Source organism: Vicia villosa, unplaced genomic scaffold (assembly GCF_029867415.1).
Source record: "Vicia villosa cultivar HV-30 ecotype Madison, WI unplaced genomic scaffold, Vvil1.0 ctg.002913F_1_1, whole genome shotgun sequence".
NCBI lineage: Eukaryota > Viridiplantae > Streptophyta > Magnoliopsida > Fabales > Fabaceae > Vicia > Vicia villosa.
This window is the reverse complement of record NW_026706065.1, coordinates 7,778-25,546: the sequence shown is the minus strand read 5'-3', so window position 1 is coordinate 25,546 and position 17,769 is coordinate 7,778.

Genomic DNA, 17,769 nt, shown 5'->3' with positions numbered 1-17,769 from the left:
GATCAAATGATGGATATAGCCTTACATACTTAATGTTAACCAAAAATCTCAGTGTTTGACTGTATTTTGACTAAAGTTGATTTTTAGGTCAGCATAGTCGATTATTGATCATCTGAGCCATTGAGTGCGCAATCCTTGGAATAGAAGCTTGATAATTGACATAGAAATACCTTTAGACATATGAGACACCTTGAGATCCATTTGAGGCCTTCGAGATTCAAAATCTTTTGATAAATTGCAAACCCTAGTTTATGAGGCCCTCGATTAGGAGAATGTTGTCTGAATAAACCCTTGAACCTTGAGTTATTGAAGATGAAAAGGGGAGGGCAAATTTTGGGGTATGACAGCTGCCCCTGTTCAATCTTCTTAAACCTGAAGAGTCAGATAGGCACGTCTGCCTATCGTGATCTAAAGGTAGAAGATGATTGGACACTGAAATGCCCTGAAATTTGCATTTATCAAGAAGAACTTCCGTGGGAGATGGGCTTACAGATGCCACCCAGGGTAAATATTCCTCCTTCTTTTTTTTTTTACTGTGAAGCAGATGCTCTCTTTTTTTTGGAGGAGCTACGCATTTTGATCGTAGCGTAGCCTGAAAAGGCAACCTTGATTTTATGCAATGTTTATGATGCATGTAATGTATGATGCAATGAGCTTCTCAAAATAAATGAGATCCATGTATGTATATGCACTATGTATGAATGAGGTATGTTAGTTGAATGATGCATGATTCTTAGTTGAAGTATGTTAGTAAATATTGAAAAAGAAAAATAAAACCTTTGTTGGTTATTGATGATGTTTTGGAGAATATCACTGCCGATGGACTCACGTGATAAACCCAATTGAAGAGACCTTTGAAAATATTGTTGTAGACTCTTTTTGTGAAACCCCTTTGAGAGAAAAGAATCGTCCTGCTAAAGCCTGAGTCTTACATAGCGAGGACTTGTAAGAGTGATCACTTGTTATGATTCTAACAAGCTTACCTGCACCATTAGGATAATTTGCTAGGGTTATAGCAAACTCACCTGCACCATTAGGATAATTTGCGAGGGTTATCGCAAACTCACCTGCACCATTAGGATTATTTGCTAGGGTTATAGCAAACTCACCTGCACCATTAGGATAATTTGCGAGGGTTATCGCAAACTCACCTGCACCATTAGGATAATTTGCGAGGGTTATCGCAAACTCACCTGCACCAATAGGATAATTTGCTAGGGTTATAGAAAACTCACCTGCACCATTAGGATTATTTGCTAGGGTTATAGCAAACTCACATGCACCATTAGGATGATTTGCGAGGGTTATCGCAAACTCACCTGCACCATTAGGATGATTTGCGAGGGTTATCGCAAACTCACCTGCACCATTAGGATTATTTTCTAGGGTTATAGCAAACTCACCTGCATGGAAAAGATTCACCTGTTTGGAGACTCACGACTCGAGGGTCGGAGAAAATAGCATGTCAAGTATTCACGACTCGAGGGTCGGAGAGGAATGATATGTTTAGAAATTCACGACTTGAGGGTCAGACATTCACGACTCGAGGGTCAGAAAACACCTCAATCACAACACGAGGGTTGGAAACTCACGACACGTGGGTCGGAAAACAGATCAATCACAACACGAGGGTTGGAAATTCACGACACGTGGGTCAGAAAATACACCTATCACAACACGAGGGTTGGAAACTCACGACACGTGGGTCGGAAAATACACCTATCACAACACTAGGCTTTTGTAGTATGTGAATGCACTAGATGATATGCATATGCTAATGCGTATGTATGTATGCTGATGCGGATGTCAATCCTAAGATTTTATCTCCTGATTGAACCTGTTTAAACCATATTTGCACCTACACCACGGCTATGCTTATGCCGGCTTGGTAATGTTTATGTACGCGGGTAATGCTTATGCTTATGCATATGTTGATTGATGTAATCGGTGGAACGAAGTGATGTCTTCCATAAGACTACCCGAAAAGGTTTTTGGAGTGGATGTGAATATTTGTGTTAAAGAAGACTACCTGAAAGGGTTCTTAGCAACGAACGAGGAACGTCTTTAAAGACGACTACCTGAAAAGGCTGAAAGATGTCTTAGGAAGGACTACCTAAAAAGGTTCTTAGCATGGAGTGGGGAATGTCTTAGAGAATATTACCTAGAAAGGTTCTTAGAAAAGGAATGTCTTAAAAGACTACCTAGAAAGGTTCTTAGAATGTCTTAAAGAAGACTACCTGGAGAGGTTCTTGGAATAATGATGAATGTCTTAGAAAATACTACCTAGAAAGGTTTTTAGAAGAGAATGTCTTAAAGAAGACTACCTAAAAAGGTTCTTAGAATGTCTTAAAGAAGACCACCTGAAGAGGTTCCTGAAAAGGATCGCGGTATTTGTCTTAAAGAAGACTGCTGAAGAGATTCCTAGAAAGGTTGATGAATGTCTCAGAAAAGACTACTTGAAAAGGTTCTTATAAAGAGAATGTCTTAAAGAAGACTACCCAAAAAGGTTATTGGAAATGGATGACAATTCGTCTTAAAGAAGACTACCTGAAAAGGTTGAAAATGTCTTACAAAGACTACCTAAAAGGTTCTTGGAGAGGACAGTGAATGTCTTAGAAAAGACTACCTAGAGAGGTTTTTAGAAAGAATAAAAATTTGTCTAAAGAAGACTACCTAGAAAGGTTCTTAGAATGTCTTAAAGAAGGCTACCTGAATAGGTTCCTGAAAAGGATGACAATTTGTCTTAAAGAAGACCACCTGAGAAGATTCCTGAATAGGTTCCTGAAAAGGATGACAATTTGTCTTAAAGAAGACCACCTGAGAAGATTCCTAGAAAGGATCGTGCGATTTGTCTTAGAGAATACTGCCTAGAGAGGTCCTTAAAAGGAATGTCTTAAAGAAGACCACCTAAAAAGGTGTGGTGTGATGTATCAACCAATGTATACATGATTTATGTGTATTTCATGATGCTCCAATGATAGGTTGTTGATAACTAAAGCGTATATAGATCGCTGGAGTTGTAGGTTTTGTTGGATGAGGTGGAGTATGATGCTAGCGCGACTTCCTACTACCTGCTTTTGAACTTTGATGATCGTAGTTAGGAGGAAGATTTGTCGGATGTTGTAAAGTGTGAGAACACCTTTTCCTTTTGATGTGTGCCTTGCCCCGGTTTGACCCTTTTGAATTACTCCATGCTTTTAACCTTTTGAGTTGTTTGCTTTATGGATTTGATATCCAATGCCCCAATGTTTAGTGGAAGAAGATGCTTATGAGGGAAGTTCCCCAGGAAATAGCCTTGTCATATGCTTCGGTGTTTAGATTGAAGGGTGTGCCCCTGACTTCCCAGATATGGAGGGCTATCCATAGTGTTCTATCCTTTTGAATTTCTCCCATGTTTGACATGCCCCTGATTATTATTGCTTCGAGATGTGCCCCAAGTCAATTGGACCTTAGGGAGAATGCCCCTAGTTAATAGGATCCTTGATTGTATGCCCCTATAATCATTGAAATTTTGCCCCTGTTTAGGAAAACCCTCTAGACGTTGTTTCCCCATTCAAGAGTCTTTATTAGAAATGGTCATCTTTGATTAACCAATTTCGAGATCTCCTCGATGCTAAGTGTATATTTGTAGATGGCGTTGTACCCTTTGAAAAGTAATGGTAATGCGAATGCAAGTTTTGAAATCATGGTGTGTTATGAATTAGGACTGGATGATTAGAAACGGATGCTTAAAGAAGCGTAGTAGTTGGGAATAGTTTTAACAAACATAGGAGTTGGTGTAACAAAATCCTGCTAGTATGCTTTCATGGTTAACCTTGCCTCAATTAGGACTTTTGAATGTTGTAACTTGGCCTGGTTCACGGTTTTAAGAAACAATGGATATAAGGCTCAAAGTTTATTTACCCCACCCCTTTCTCCTTGATGTTCTCCGAATCCTAAAGATTCGCCTAATCCAATGAATGTGCTTTGTTGGCAAGAGAGTCGTTTCAGTTGTTATGTTGAGCAGAAGCTTTAGTAGAGATCCTAGCACCGATGAAAATTGTCGTAAAGATCCAAGTGTTTATGAGGAGTTTCAATGATTTGGCAGTCACAAGATTATCCTTTGTTGTTTCGCCTTTGTTTTGTTTTTATCCCTTATTTTTGCGTGAACCAATTCCTTTGAATTTGATCCATCGGGATGCCCTAATTTTTGCCTAAGTCGCTTTTGTTTTCTTTCATGGAATTTTTCCATTTTGACTTAGCGGGCGTTTTTTCCTTTTTTTGAATACTCCTTTGGAAATATTGATCCTTGGATATTGAATGTTGTGACTGCCATGTTGGTTTGGATTTGCAAGCTTCGGCTCTGATATGTCCTCGATCTTGGATGATGTATTGAGGAAGAAGATGTTGTGAATGTTATCTCCATTGCTTCCTCAATCTTGGATGAACGCGAGGAAAAGGATATGCTTGAAACTTTTCTTGATCCTTGCTCGGGTTAACTGATTCTCTTGACAACCAAAATACACCATTGAATTAATTGAAATCTACCCTGCCCCTGGTTAAAATCAAGGTTTATTTGAAAAGTAGAAACAAGCTCCAACTCCTGGCTCGAGGGGGTAACGAGGGATTAACATCCTTATGTCTCCACTGTTTGGGAATTGAAACAATGCCTGTACATCGTCGGTTCGGTCTTACCTTGAAAGCATATGTTTAGCGAGACTTAGTTATTTGTATTCGTCATTCTCCCTTAAGTTTGTTAATAATTGAAAGTCGAAATTGAAACAGAATAGAAGGGTGCGAGTGGAAAGTCGTAGTAGTGAGCGAATGAAGCGAATGGATTGATTTCAAAACATGCATGAATATTGTATTGAATTACTATTCGAAAGGTACAACATTTTTACATCAAATAACATCTTAGGATCGTAGAAGTTACAACTTGAAGTGATAAACCTATTGATCCTAGGGGCAATCTCCTTTGTGAATCTGTTGACTTTGTTTTACTCCTTAGTTCACGGACTTGTAGAAGTAAAGGGTAATTTCGAACTTTCCTTGGGCACGTCGAATCTGTCGGGAATAAATTGTTAGCGGTGGGTTTTCGTCATATCGGAACTTCATGAGTTTCCTTTGACTGAACCTCTTTTGCTTTTTCTAAGGATAGTGTCACACCGTTCGCAATCCTCGGGGTTCGTAGATTGATAAATGAAATTTAGGACCCTTTTGCCCCTTGGTGGAGAGTTAATATATGTCGCTTTCCCTCCACCATAGTTATGCACCTTTCTTCAGGATATTGCCCCAGCTAGACTAATCCTTGCCCCTAGGTTATCGTAGAGTGTCCTTGCAAATTTGATGTGTTCTAAGATGAACCCTTTTATGGCTAGATACCCCTTGAGTGTATCTATGAGGGAACTCTTTTGTTGAATTAGTCCTTGCTCGACGATAGTCTTTTATTGTATTTATAATCAAGTTACGACAAGGCATGGATATGTAAATGGCATGGCGAAAGACATCCTCTTTTTTTTGTAGTGAGGCCGAGATCGTTTTCAATAATTTATCCTCCTTTCTCCATAGTTGATGATCCCCTTTGGTCTTTGAAAGTTGCGGGAAACCGGCTAGCATGGTAAGTATGGATGCGGGCGAAGGTAGAAATGCAAATGTGAATGTAAATGTATGACTGCACGAAAATGCGACTGCACGCGTATGCAAAGGACCCTTTTATTTTTGTATATTATGACTCCTTGTATGTAATGCAATTCGGACGTGCGATAGATATAATCCTAAGGATAGTCTATGCGGATTTAGGGATGACATTAGACCCTAGTGACATACGTGCGAGCTTGAGATTATAATACGCCAATGGGAATCCCTCAGATTAAGGGGTACGCGGAAAGTAACAGCTGATGACCGTTCAGGACAGTCACCAAGTCTCATGACCTTCGAGAGGTCGTTCGACGTGTACTTACGAAGTTGTCCCTCGTGGGAAGGTTCTGTATGTGGAACGCAACCTATCTAAGGACGATATAAGACGAAGTGAACTCCCTACAGGCTAGGGATTGAAGGCGCATAAATGGAAGTCCAAACCCTACAAGTCGGAGGATGCGCGGGAATAAACACGGGTTAACCGTTCAAGACAGTTACTAGCTCTCATGGCCATCGTGAAGCCAATCAACGTGCATTAATGAGGATGTCCTTCAGGGGAAGGACACGTTGTTGTAGAAACACATGGGCGTAAAAGAAAATCCCTATTGGCTAGGGGGTTCGTAGAGGCAAGCACAGAGTGACCGTTCGAGACAGTCACTATATCTCATGGCCATCGAGAGACCAATTGACGTGCGTAAACGAAGATGTCCCTCGTGGGAAGGACGCGTAGTTGTAGATACAAGGATATAAAAATAAAATCCCTACATGTTAGGGAATGCATAGATGGTGATGTCCTTCGTGGGAAAGACGTGGTCTTAGAAATTAGAGTCCCTACAGGCTAGGGACCACGTAGGGATACCTGCAAAATTGAAATGCATACATTCGTGGCATATAAATCGCAAATATATATCAAGCACAAAAGCACAAAAGTCCTAGGTTCATAGGTTCGACGTAGCGGCTTTAGGGAGCCTACCCTTTCCATGGGAGTGTTCTAGAAGGTCTCATGGGGTCATTCGTAGCCTCCGAGACTTTTTGTCTCTTTGGATTTTAGAACAACTCATTTTATCCATGAGGTTCGAATTTTTGGGGTAGGTTCTCAGAGAGATCCGCCAAATACCAAGTCCTGCCCTCAACAAGGTCAAGCCTCGTATTGGACATTTCCGGATATTCAACCCACTCTGAGTGGAATTATCAATAAGACTCGTAGGCGATTCAAATCCCCCTGGTCTTAAAGATAACTCCCACACTTAGGTTTGACAACAATTTTATATATATCCCAAAAGATGCAATAGAAATAAAAATATTCACTTAAATAAATATTTAATTAAATTGCAGTAATGAAATTGCAAAGGAAAATAAATAAATAAATAAAATTTAAATATTTAAACTAACCTCGAAATCCGGCTGCTTACAATTTAAAAAATGCAATACACAGCAAATATTTAAATAAACAGACATTATTTAAATAAACAGATATTATTTAAATAAAGAGATGTTTATTTAACTGATGTAAATAGATGGAAAGGGAAATAAATAAATAAATAAATAAATAAAAATTTAAATATTTATGCAAATAAATAAACCCTAAAATGGCGAACTAAACAAACCCTAAAAAATTTTCCAGAAACCTAAATGTTTCGCCAAAAACCTAAACCCTGCCAAAACCTATAGGGGCGTAATAATTCACCATTATAGTGTGTCCCCAGCAGAGTCGCCAAGCTGTAGCAACCTGCCCTAAAAATTAAGCTTTTAGAGTCGCCACCTATTCTGAAGGGCGAATAGGAAACCCTACGCAGTTTAGAGATCGGGGTATGTTATTATAATCAGGTCGAAGGAAGGTGTTAGGCACCCTCAACCCTTTCCTATTGGCTTTGAATCTAAGGGTCAAGTTTTATGGCTGGAAGTTAAGGTTAATAGCTAAGGAATTGAATAGGGGAAAAATTGAGATTTGAACTGAATGGAGGTTTTAGGGAAGGGGACTCGCCTTGGTTATCCAAGTGCCTACGTATCTCCTTAGGGAGAATCAGAGTCAACGTAGTTCGGGCACAGGATTTTACGCCTTAGAATTAGTATGAGGTTGTTTGAAGGCTTTTTGAATGGCCTATCGTAGTTTGAATTTGATTTGAAAGGGCATTTTGAATTGCCTGATTGAAAAGGATGAAAATTCGTAGTATCGTGGTTTAGTGTGTTTTAGATGTTTCGGGCGTACAACCCTGATTTAATATGTCACCGTTAGATGCGATGATCATTAGATTTGATCAGTATAACTAACGGATTAATGGGGCATTGCTGGTTACACAGATCGATAGATTCGATCGTCGCGGACAGCAAATTAAATGTATTTTAATTTATTTATTTTTATCTCTCGTCTAATGCGACCAATAGCTTTAGTCGGGTCGAGGAGAGAATTATTCAAGAATTAATTAAATTATTATTTTTACCCAAATGGTAATGGGATTGGGCAAACCCTAATACTTACACCTTTATAGGTTTTTTATGGTGATTTTTAATAATTAAATTTAATTAAATTAATTATTTTTGAATAATCGGGAAAATCCTAATTTTAATTCTAAATCCTAATCATAATTTCATATCCTAATCCTAGTTAAATTAACTAAACCTAAATTTAATTAACCAAATCTAATCCTAATAATTAAATAATAAAACAAAATAATATATAAAAACCTGGCAGTGATCCTATGCAGTGCGTTCTTGAGGATCTATGGTGGTCCTTCAGCATTTGATGCATTGGATCTGGATCAGTGGGATTCGTATGGTTGATGCCTGAAGGTATACCGTATGCGTACGTTGATGAGCAGCACCGGATCCATGTTGGAATTTTTCCTAAAAAAAAGTTTGTCACTCCTGGGGATCGAACCCAGGACAATGGGGGACGCATCCATTTGTACTTCAGACTGGGCTATGCGTTATTAATTGTTAATAGGATTATTCAAAACAAATAAAAATAAAACAAAAGAGGAATACACAGGTGGTCAAACGTGGACCCCAACCGTTACGCATCCACCAATGCAAAAGGGAGAGAGGGCCTTTAACAGTTGACCGTCCAATCCAAACCCTGCGCGCGTGTGTCATACCCTAATTTTTGACCCCCCTGAGATGACATATCTTCAGGATTTTCATCAGGTCAGAGCAAGTGCCCAGAGCAGTCACTTCTTCATCTGGCATTTGATTAAGGATGTTCAAAGACAAGAAAACTCAGACAAAGGATCAATCAATAGAAGGATTGGCCTCTAACACAATCATAGGACTCAAAGGGTTCACTTTTATATTCACCTATGATTGATTAGACACCCAGTCATCTGAGTACAGGTTTACTCAGGTCACCAGACTAGGGTTTTTGAGCCTATCAAGGACTAAAATCAGGGATCACCTTTGGGAAACCCTAAAAAGCCCCAGGGGATCATTCAAAGACATCAATCATCTTCAAAAAGCTCATATGACAAGATCCACTGGACATCACACCTCAATTCAAAGCCTACAGTCATCATTTTCATCTGGTCGACAATTAGGGTTTTTAACCTAATTCATCTGGATAGTTGACTTTTAATCAGGGCATGGATCCAAAACTCAAGACATGATTCAAGAACCTCTACTACCTCAATATAACCCATTTACATCACTCATTTGAGGAGAAGATCTTAATTCCACACAAAAGTCCAAAATCTCACTTTATCTGGAAAAAGTCAACTGTATGGGATCACCTTTTAAGATTTTTGGTCAAACCATGACTTTCAAAGATCAATATCATCAATATATGGATATTAAAGTCATTTTACCAAAGAAATTCAAGAAGAATCATCAAGGAGCAAAAAGTCGGGAATTAGAGTTTTTGAGGGCATTGTGGGAACTCAAAATTTCACCTACACAACTCAAAAAACTTCCAACATGAAAGTTGTAGATCTTGCAAAATAAAACGACATCTTACATAGGAACTTTTTTCAAAAGATCAACCATTTAAGAGATTTGGAATTTTGAAGCTTTAGGTTATAAAAACTTAGAAATTTTTCTAAGTGTTTTAACCTAGTTTTCATCCAACTTTGAGCTCATTTTTCACAATTTTCCCAAATGATTCTGAAGAAACCCCAAACTAATGATTTGAAGTAGATGTTTAGGGCTTTCCAAATTGTGCTCAACCTTCTCCAAATTCATTTTGAGCTAGGAGATATGCTTGTTCAAAGTTGGCCTCATGAAGTGAAATTATAGGTCATGCCTCATTTTTGAAATTTAAAATTTTGTGCACATGACCTCACTTATGGATGCTACACGACCCATAACACATCTGAAAACATGCCATGCATTCATTTTCACCATAGCATAAGAATTGAGGAAGATTCCCAAAACAAGAACATGTGATTATGTAATGATTACATTTGGGAATTTATGGCAAATTGATGAATCACCCAAGGAATCTTCTCACCAACCAATTAGAGCTCATTTCTGTCTCAGAATTGTCCCCTGAGATCAAGCAAAATCGAGGGCTAGGGGATTGATCAAATGGAATCAAAATTCTCATCATTGCATAAGAGATATTTGCAAACGTCCTTCATGGCCAAGAAAACCAAATCAACCTCACTAAGCATAAGAGATATTTGCAAACTTCCTTCATGGCCAAATTTTGAATTCTTGCTTTCTCTCTTCTTTCTTCATACTTAGTTTTTTCAAAGGTCCTTTGGCAAGAAGACTCGGATTCTTCAAACCAAAGCTCTCTCTTTGGAAGTAAGTATTCAAACACATTGGGGGAAGCATTTAGAGGTGATCCAGACCTCTGGAATACTTCTGGGCGTGGAGAATCATCATCTTCACCTCTCACTTGGAGCTGTTGCAGTTGGGGTCGAGCAAGAGGTTCTGGGCACTTTCAGTCCAAGTTAAGCATCTCAACACCTTCCAGGAGGATCACTGAAGCTATCTGGATCGTTGCAACAACTCTGCAACACACTTTGATCAGAGCCAAATCTTCATTTTTCAGGTAACTTTCAAGAACTTGAAACTCTATAATTCACGCATGATAAATTAGAAATGAGGTTACCAATTGGTTTCTGCACCTTTAAGGATCATTAGCCCTCAATCAATTGCATCATATCATGCATATAGAGTATTTCATGTTAAATTTCAGTTTTAGGGTTCTTAGTGTTCATGCGTGCGAATTTTGAGTTACACTGAAAATAAATGAAATTAAAGGATACCATCATGATCCTCGTTCAAAAACGAGCAAAATCCATGTTTACATCTTTAAGTTTGGTTGAGAAACGAAGGAGATAGCAAATTCAAAATTTGAAGCTTGAGGTTGAAGATGAAGATGGTGGCGCCATTTTTTGAATATCCCAGATTTGAGTTTATTTTATTTTGAATGATGGGTGTGTTATCTACGAATTCATCGTAGTGTCCCAGTGGTTACAGCGCGCGTCCAAAAGCCTTGCCTTGCCTTAGGTCTGGGGTTCGATCCCCCCTCAGACCTTTTGTTCATTTATTTTCTTTTTTAGCTCATTCATTGCTTTGTTCTACATATAATCATATGGGCTCCCTTCTTAAACAAGCCACACGCGTGGCCCAGTTGGTATTTATTTTTTTTGGTAACCTATAGGGCGTGGGTTCAAGCCTTGAAGGAGACAAAACCCAATTTTTTACCACTATTTTCCTTTGTTTTATTCACAAATTTCACATAATTATTTAACCTATCAAACTAATCCATTTTCACTTCATTTTTCACACACTTGTTATTTAATATACCTATTTTATGAATAATCAAAAAAATCATAAAAAATATTATTTATTTCATATATTTTTATTAGGTTTAAAATAGTATGTTTTAAGTGTTTTCTTAAATACTTTAAATATACATTTTTATTTTGTTTTGACCTAATTATTCTTGTGAGTAATTTTATGATAAAACCCTAATCACTTAGGTCTTAATTAGGTATAGATTTTATCTTTACCTTGATTAAGTTGACTTTTGTCAATTTGCAAAACTGTTTTCAATCTCCGATTAAACAGATGATTAAGGTTTTCAAACAACAAAACCTTATATCATTTCAATCATTTTCAACTGTTTCTCATAAACAGTAAATCATTTTTAAGTGGGCCTCTAATAGAGTGTAAGTCCCAACACCTTCTTCTCTTCTTAGCTTGTTTTCAAAACTGTATTTTCAAAATCTTCTTTCTGTTTTCAAAACATTCTTCTGGTATTTGAAGGGCATTATTCCCGGTGAAACTCTTCAGATACCTATGTGACCTATGTCCATCTTCACTTCTTCTGTTTTCAAAACCCTTAACTGTTTATCATATATATATATTCAACTGTTAATCACCAATTACTGTTGAGGCTCTGTACATACTTCTTCAATGGCCTCCACTCCATCCAGGTTAGGCTTTACAAGCTTTCCATTTACAGTCTTTATTTAAATAACTGTCAAATATAAACTGTGCATATATATTAGTTTAGTACTACGTTTGAGTATAAACCTTAGGACAGTTAAACTATATATATATTATAGGAATATGACCTAGGATTGAGAATGTCTTCCCGGTGAAGACTCTTTCCTAATTAGAGATCTGTAGTTCAAACCCCCAAGATGAATTATTCCCGGTGAAACATCTTGGCAAAAACCTTAGAATCCAAAAAAAATAGGACACATCCACCCAAAGAGGAATTATTCCCGGTGAAACCTCTTACCCATTTGCTTAAAGCCAAAATAAGTTCAAAACCACATAGCTTTCTCTTGTGCTATAACAAGGACCCTCGATGACCCTCGATTAGCCTCCTCTTGGGCTTTGTACAAGGACCCACAGGCTTCTTAAAAGCATTTCCAGCTTCCTCTTGAGCTTGTATACAAGGACCCATCAGGTTTCTTATAAACATAGGAACAGGTCTTTAGTCACCTCTTAACATACCCTGGTGAGTTTCTTCCAATTTAAACCAGACTTTAAACAAGCTAAGTTTGTCTCAATTTTACATTGAGTACACCTTTTGGAATGAGAGACATGGACAGTCTCTGTCACCCTTATCTTCATCAATTTTCCTTAGCAGAGTCTAGGATCCATGTTTGCTTATCCTCAGCAAGAGTCAGCCTTCATCTTGGGCTTTAAACAAGAAGTCTCCACTAGATAATCTTTCTGCCAATCATTTTAAAAAAAACCCCTGGAAAGGGTTAGCCTCCAAATCATTCTTTCATCTTAATAAAAAAACCCCTGGAAAGGGTTAGCCTCCAAATCATTCTTTCATCTTAATAAAAAACCCCCTGGAAAGGGTTAGCCTCCAAATCATTCTTTCATCTTAATAAAAAACCCCTGGAAAGGGTTAGCCTCCAAAATCATTCCTTTCATTCTCTTAAGAGATAATTTCCCCAAAAAAAAAGAGTCAAAACCCCTGGAAAGGGTTAGCTTCCAAAAATCATTCTTTTCAAAAGACAATTTCACCAGCTGAGTCAAAATCCCTGGAAAGGGTTAGCTTCCAAAAATCATCATCAGTCTTTTAAATAAATCCTTCAGTAGAGTCAAAAATCCAACAAAAACAGTTAGCCTCAACCTTGGGCTTCATACAAGGCACCAAAACAATAAAACTCCCCTGTTAATAGTCAGCCTCAACCTTGGGCATTGTGCAAGGCAGATAATAGAGTCTCCCCTAGTGAGTCCTTCATTGTTCAGTAGCCACAACCTTGGGCTTTGTACAAGGCAGATAAACCATATTTCATATGTCAAAGATCTTTTCCCATAGAGTCATCCATACTCAGTTTATTTAAGAGTCCGCCACAACCTTGGGCTTCATACAAGGCAGAAAATAATATTTTTCCCAGTTAGAGTCAGCCTCAATTCTGGGCTTTGTACAGAACACCAAATAAAACCCATCAAAATAGATTTTCCCTAAGTAGAGTCAGCCTCAATTCTGGGCTTTGTACAGAACATAAAAATCCCTTGTAAATTAATCCCCAGTGGAGTTTTCTCCCAGAGTCATAATAATAATCAATCAATCAAAAAGCCTCATGCTTGGGCCTCATACAAGCCAGTTAAAAAATCAAATCTTTTATACAGTAGATAGACATAGCTTATCTCTATAGAGAGATCTTTCCTCTATCTCACCACATTCAAACAAACAAACATTACACATTTCAATTTCAATCAAAGTCTCCCATTTAGGACTCTGAAAGACATGCTCTGGCACATCCCCAGACTTGTACACTTTCCCTAATTTGGACGAGCATCTTTCTTTCATTTAAGAGATACTAGCATACTTGCAAACACACAAGTAAGGTCACTCTCTTAATGAAGTGAATTCAATCATTCTGTCACTCTTTTAAAATGTTTGTGGTGGAATAGTAGAAATACCTCTCTATAAAGATGACTTCATGTCTCTTTACTGTAAACAGAGATTTAATTCAAGCTTCAACCTTGAGCTTCAAGCAAGGCACCCAAAAATAATTAATAATTAATTAGTTCCCCGAACTACATTAAGCTCTGACTTCCATTAGGGATATGTAGGCATGAGGTTCACAAGGAATCTCAGCGAGCTAATAAAATACCAAAAATAGTCTGTCTGTCTGTCTGTCTTTCTTTTATTCAATTCAATTCCTTCTCCTAACACAAAGGAGAAACTTTCCCAATCAATCATTAGCAAACACAAACACAAATGACACAGAGAAGGTTCCTGTGGAGTACTACAGATATGTAGGGTGTTTAAACACTTCCCTATGTATAACCGACCTCCCGGACTCCAGAATTTCTAGTCTAGGTGAATCCCCACACTTAGCAAACTCCTAGGGTTTAGTTGAGATCTTTTTTCCCCTTTCCTACTCGTAGGACAAATAAGAAAGTTCGTGTGATATCGTAGGAAGAACTGAAATAAAATTCATCCCACCACGGGCGCATTCTCCTTCCAAATTTCGCGTGAAGGGTCTAGCGTGCCGTCCTCCCAAGTGAAACGGGGAGGTAAAAAAAAACGACCACCACAGCGTGGAAAGAGGGAAGAGCTTTTTTTTTACTGCCCAATCCCGTTCACTGAAAACGCCACGCCAGCATCTCTAATAATCAGAAAAAACCAGCATCCGGAACAGTACTTACGATCACCCCTTCCGGTGAGTATCAACGCCTCAACCTGTAAAAAAGCATCGATACAAAAAAACAAACAACCCAGATTAAGTAAATCGGACCTTGCGATCACGATGGCGGTGGTGGTTTGGCCTGAAACGGCCTGTACACAGAGGAACGAAGCTCCTTCGAATTTTGCCCTAACAATGGCATGTTACGCTGCAGCCTGGATACATTTCATGCGATCGATCTAACCTGTGCTATGGACTCTCAGGAACACATTGGAAACGTTAGTTGAGCCAAAAATACGTTAGAACTCAAAACACGAAAGTTTACCATATGTGGTGATCGGAGCTCGCGATGCATGAGTTTTCAGGGGTGTTTTGTCATGGTTTTGGCCCTGCACCTGCTTGATGATATCCCAGGAGTACCCTGATGTGATTAGAACGAATTTAAGAAAGCCCCCGATGACCATGGCCATGCATCACTAATTTGGACATTCTTTGGATGTCTCTTGGGCCCTTGGATGATGGAAAGTGAACCCGTACAATTTATTTCATTGTTTTGTGATTTTATTTGATTTGTTCTGTATTTAAATGAATAAAAAATTCACATAAATCAAATAAATGGCACAAAAAATATGAGAACAAATTTAAGGGCTTTTATTGAACTCATGATCAGGTATTGAATCTCAAATTTAGGCCCATTAGTCAAAATAGGTGATTTTGCTCAAGTTGACTTTTGTGTATTCTCTCCAAATCGCCTAACTTATACACGTTGTATCTCTCTCCATTTTAGTCATATGAATGCATTCTAGGACTTTTTAGAAAGCTCAAAGAGTCCTCTAAATGACCTTTTTGGTTTCATCTCAATTGAAGCTTCCATGCTCGAGTTATGAGCTTTGACCTAAAAGATGTTTTTGTTGACCTTTTTTGAGGACCTGTAATATATTGCACCATATCTTCCAAATGAATCTTTTCTGGCCTTAGCTTGTGAGAGACAAAGTTGTAGAGAATCAAATTTTCTTCAAAGTAGACTTTGGTTGGGAAATTTTTGATGCTCCATGTAAAAGTTATGACCAGTTAAAGTTGAGTTGACTTTCTCCTTCAAAAAACCCTAATTTGAACCTTGTCTTTGTTCATTTCCGAGTTTTTATTAGTGGATCATGATCAACCTTTGATCAAATGATGGATATAGCCTTACATACTTGATGTTAACCAAAAATCTTGGTGTTTGACTGGATTTTGACTAAAGTTGATTTTTAGGTCAGCATAGTCGATTATTGATCATTGTGGTTGTCGTTTTTTTTACCTCCCCGTTTCACTTGGGAGGACGGCACGCTAGACCCTTCACGCGAAATTTGGAAGGAGAATGCGCCCGTGGTGGGAGGAATTTTATTTCAGTTCTTCCTACGATATCACACGAACTTTCTTATTTGTCCTACGAGTAGGAAAGGGGAAAAAAGATCTCAACTAAACCCTAGGAGTTTGCTAAGTGTGGGGATTCACCTAGACTAGAAATTCTGGAGTCCGGGGGGTCGGTTATACATAGGGAAGTGTTTAAACACCCTACATATCTGTAGTACTCTACAGGAACCTTCTCTGTGTCTAAATGTGTTTGTGCTGCTAATGATTATTGGGAAAGTTTCTCCTTTGTATTAGGAGAAGGAATTGAATTGAATAAAAGACAGACAGACAGACAAACTGACTATTTTTGGTATTTTATTAGCTCGCTGAGGTTCCTTGTGAACCTCATGCCTACATATCCCTAATGGAAGTCAGAGCTTAATGTAGTTCGGGGAACTAATTGATTATTAATGATTTTTGGGTGCCTTGCTTGAAGCTCAAGGTTGAAGCTTGAATTAAATCTCTGTTTACAGTAAAGAGACATGAAATCATCTTTACAGAGAGGTATTTGTACTATTCTACCACAAACATTTTGAAAGAGTGACAGAATAACTGGATTCATTTCATTCAAGAGGGGGACCTTACTCGTGTGTTTGCAAGTATGCCAGTCAGATACCTCTTAAATGAAAGAAAGATGCTCATCCAAATTAGGGAAAGTTACCACATGTCTGGGTTTTACTGCCAGCTCATGCCTTTCCAAATCCTAAATGGGAGACTTGATTGAAATTGAAATTGAAATTGAAATGTTTGTTTGTTTGAATGTGGTAGAGTAGTAAAAATATCTCTCTATAGAGATAAGCTATGTCTATCTACTGTATAAAAGATTTGACTTTAGCTGGCTTGTATGAGGCCCAAGCTTGAGGTTTTTTTTTGATTGATTAATTAATGTATTGACTCTGGGAGATGACTCCACTGGGGATTAATTACAGGGTATTTTTGTGTTATGTACAAAGCCTAGAATTGAGGCTGACTCTATTTGGAGAGTGTTTATTTGATGGATTTTTATTTGGTGTTCTGTACAAAGCCCAGAATTGAGGCTGACTCTACTTAGGGAGACTATATTTGTGTGCCTTGTACAAGGCCCAAGGTTGTGGCTGACTGCTGAAGATAACTGAATTTTTGAGATTATGAATGACTCTATTTTGTGTGCCTTGTACAAAGCCCAAGGTTGTGGCTGACTCTAGCTAGGGAAAACATTATTTTCTGCCTTGTACAAAGCCCAAGGTTGTGGCTACTGAATGATGAAGAACTCACCGGGGGAGACTCTATTATCTGCCTTGTACAATGCCCAAGGTTGAGGCTGACTCTTGACATGGGAGTTTTATTGTTTGGTGCCTTGTATGAAGCCCAAGGTTGAGGCTAACTGTTTTTTGTTGGTTTTGACTCTATTGAGGAGATTTTATTTATTAAAAGACTGTTTTTTTGATGGAAGCTAAACCTTTCCAGGGGTTTTGACTTAGGTGGTGAATTTGTCTGTTAAAAGACTGACTTTATCATGTTTTTTGGAGGCTGACCCTTTCCAGGGGTTTTGACTCTTTTGGGGAAATTATCTCCTAAGAGAATGAATATTTGGTTTTGAAAGACTGATATTGTTGAAATGAAAGAATGATGTTGGAGGCTATCCCTTTCCAGGGGTTTTTGAATGAAATGATAGATTGATTTTAATTGACTTTGGAGGCTAACCCTTTCCAGGGGTTTTTGACTGAAA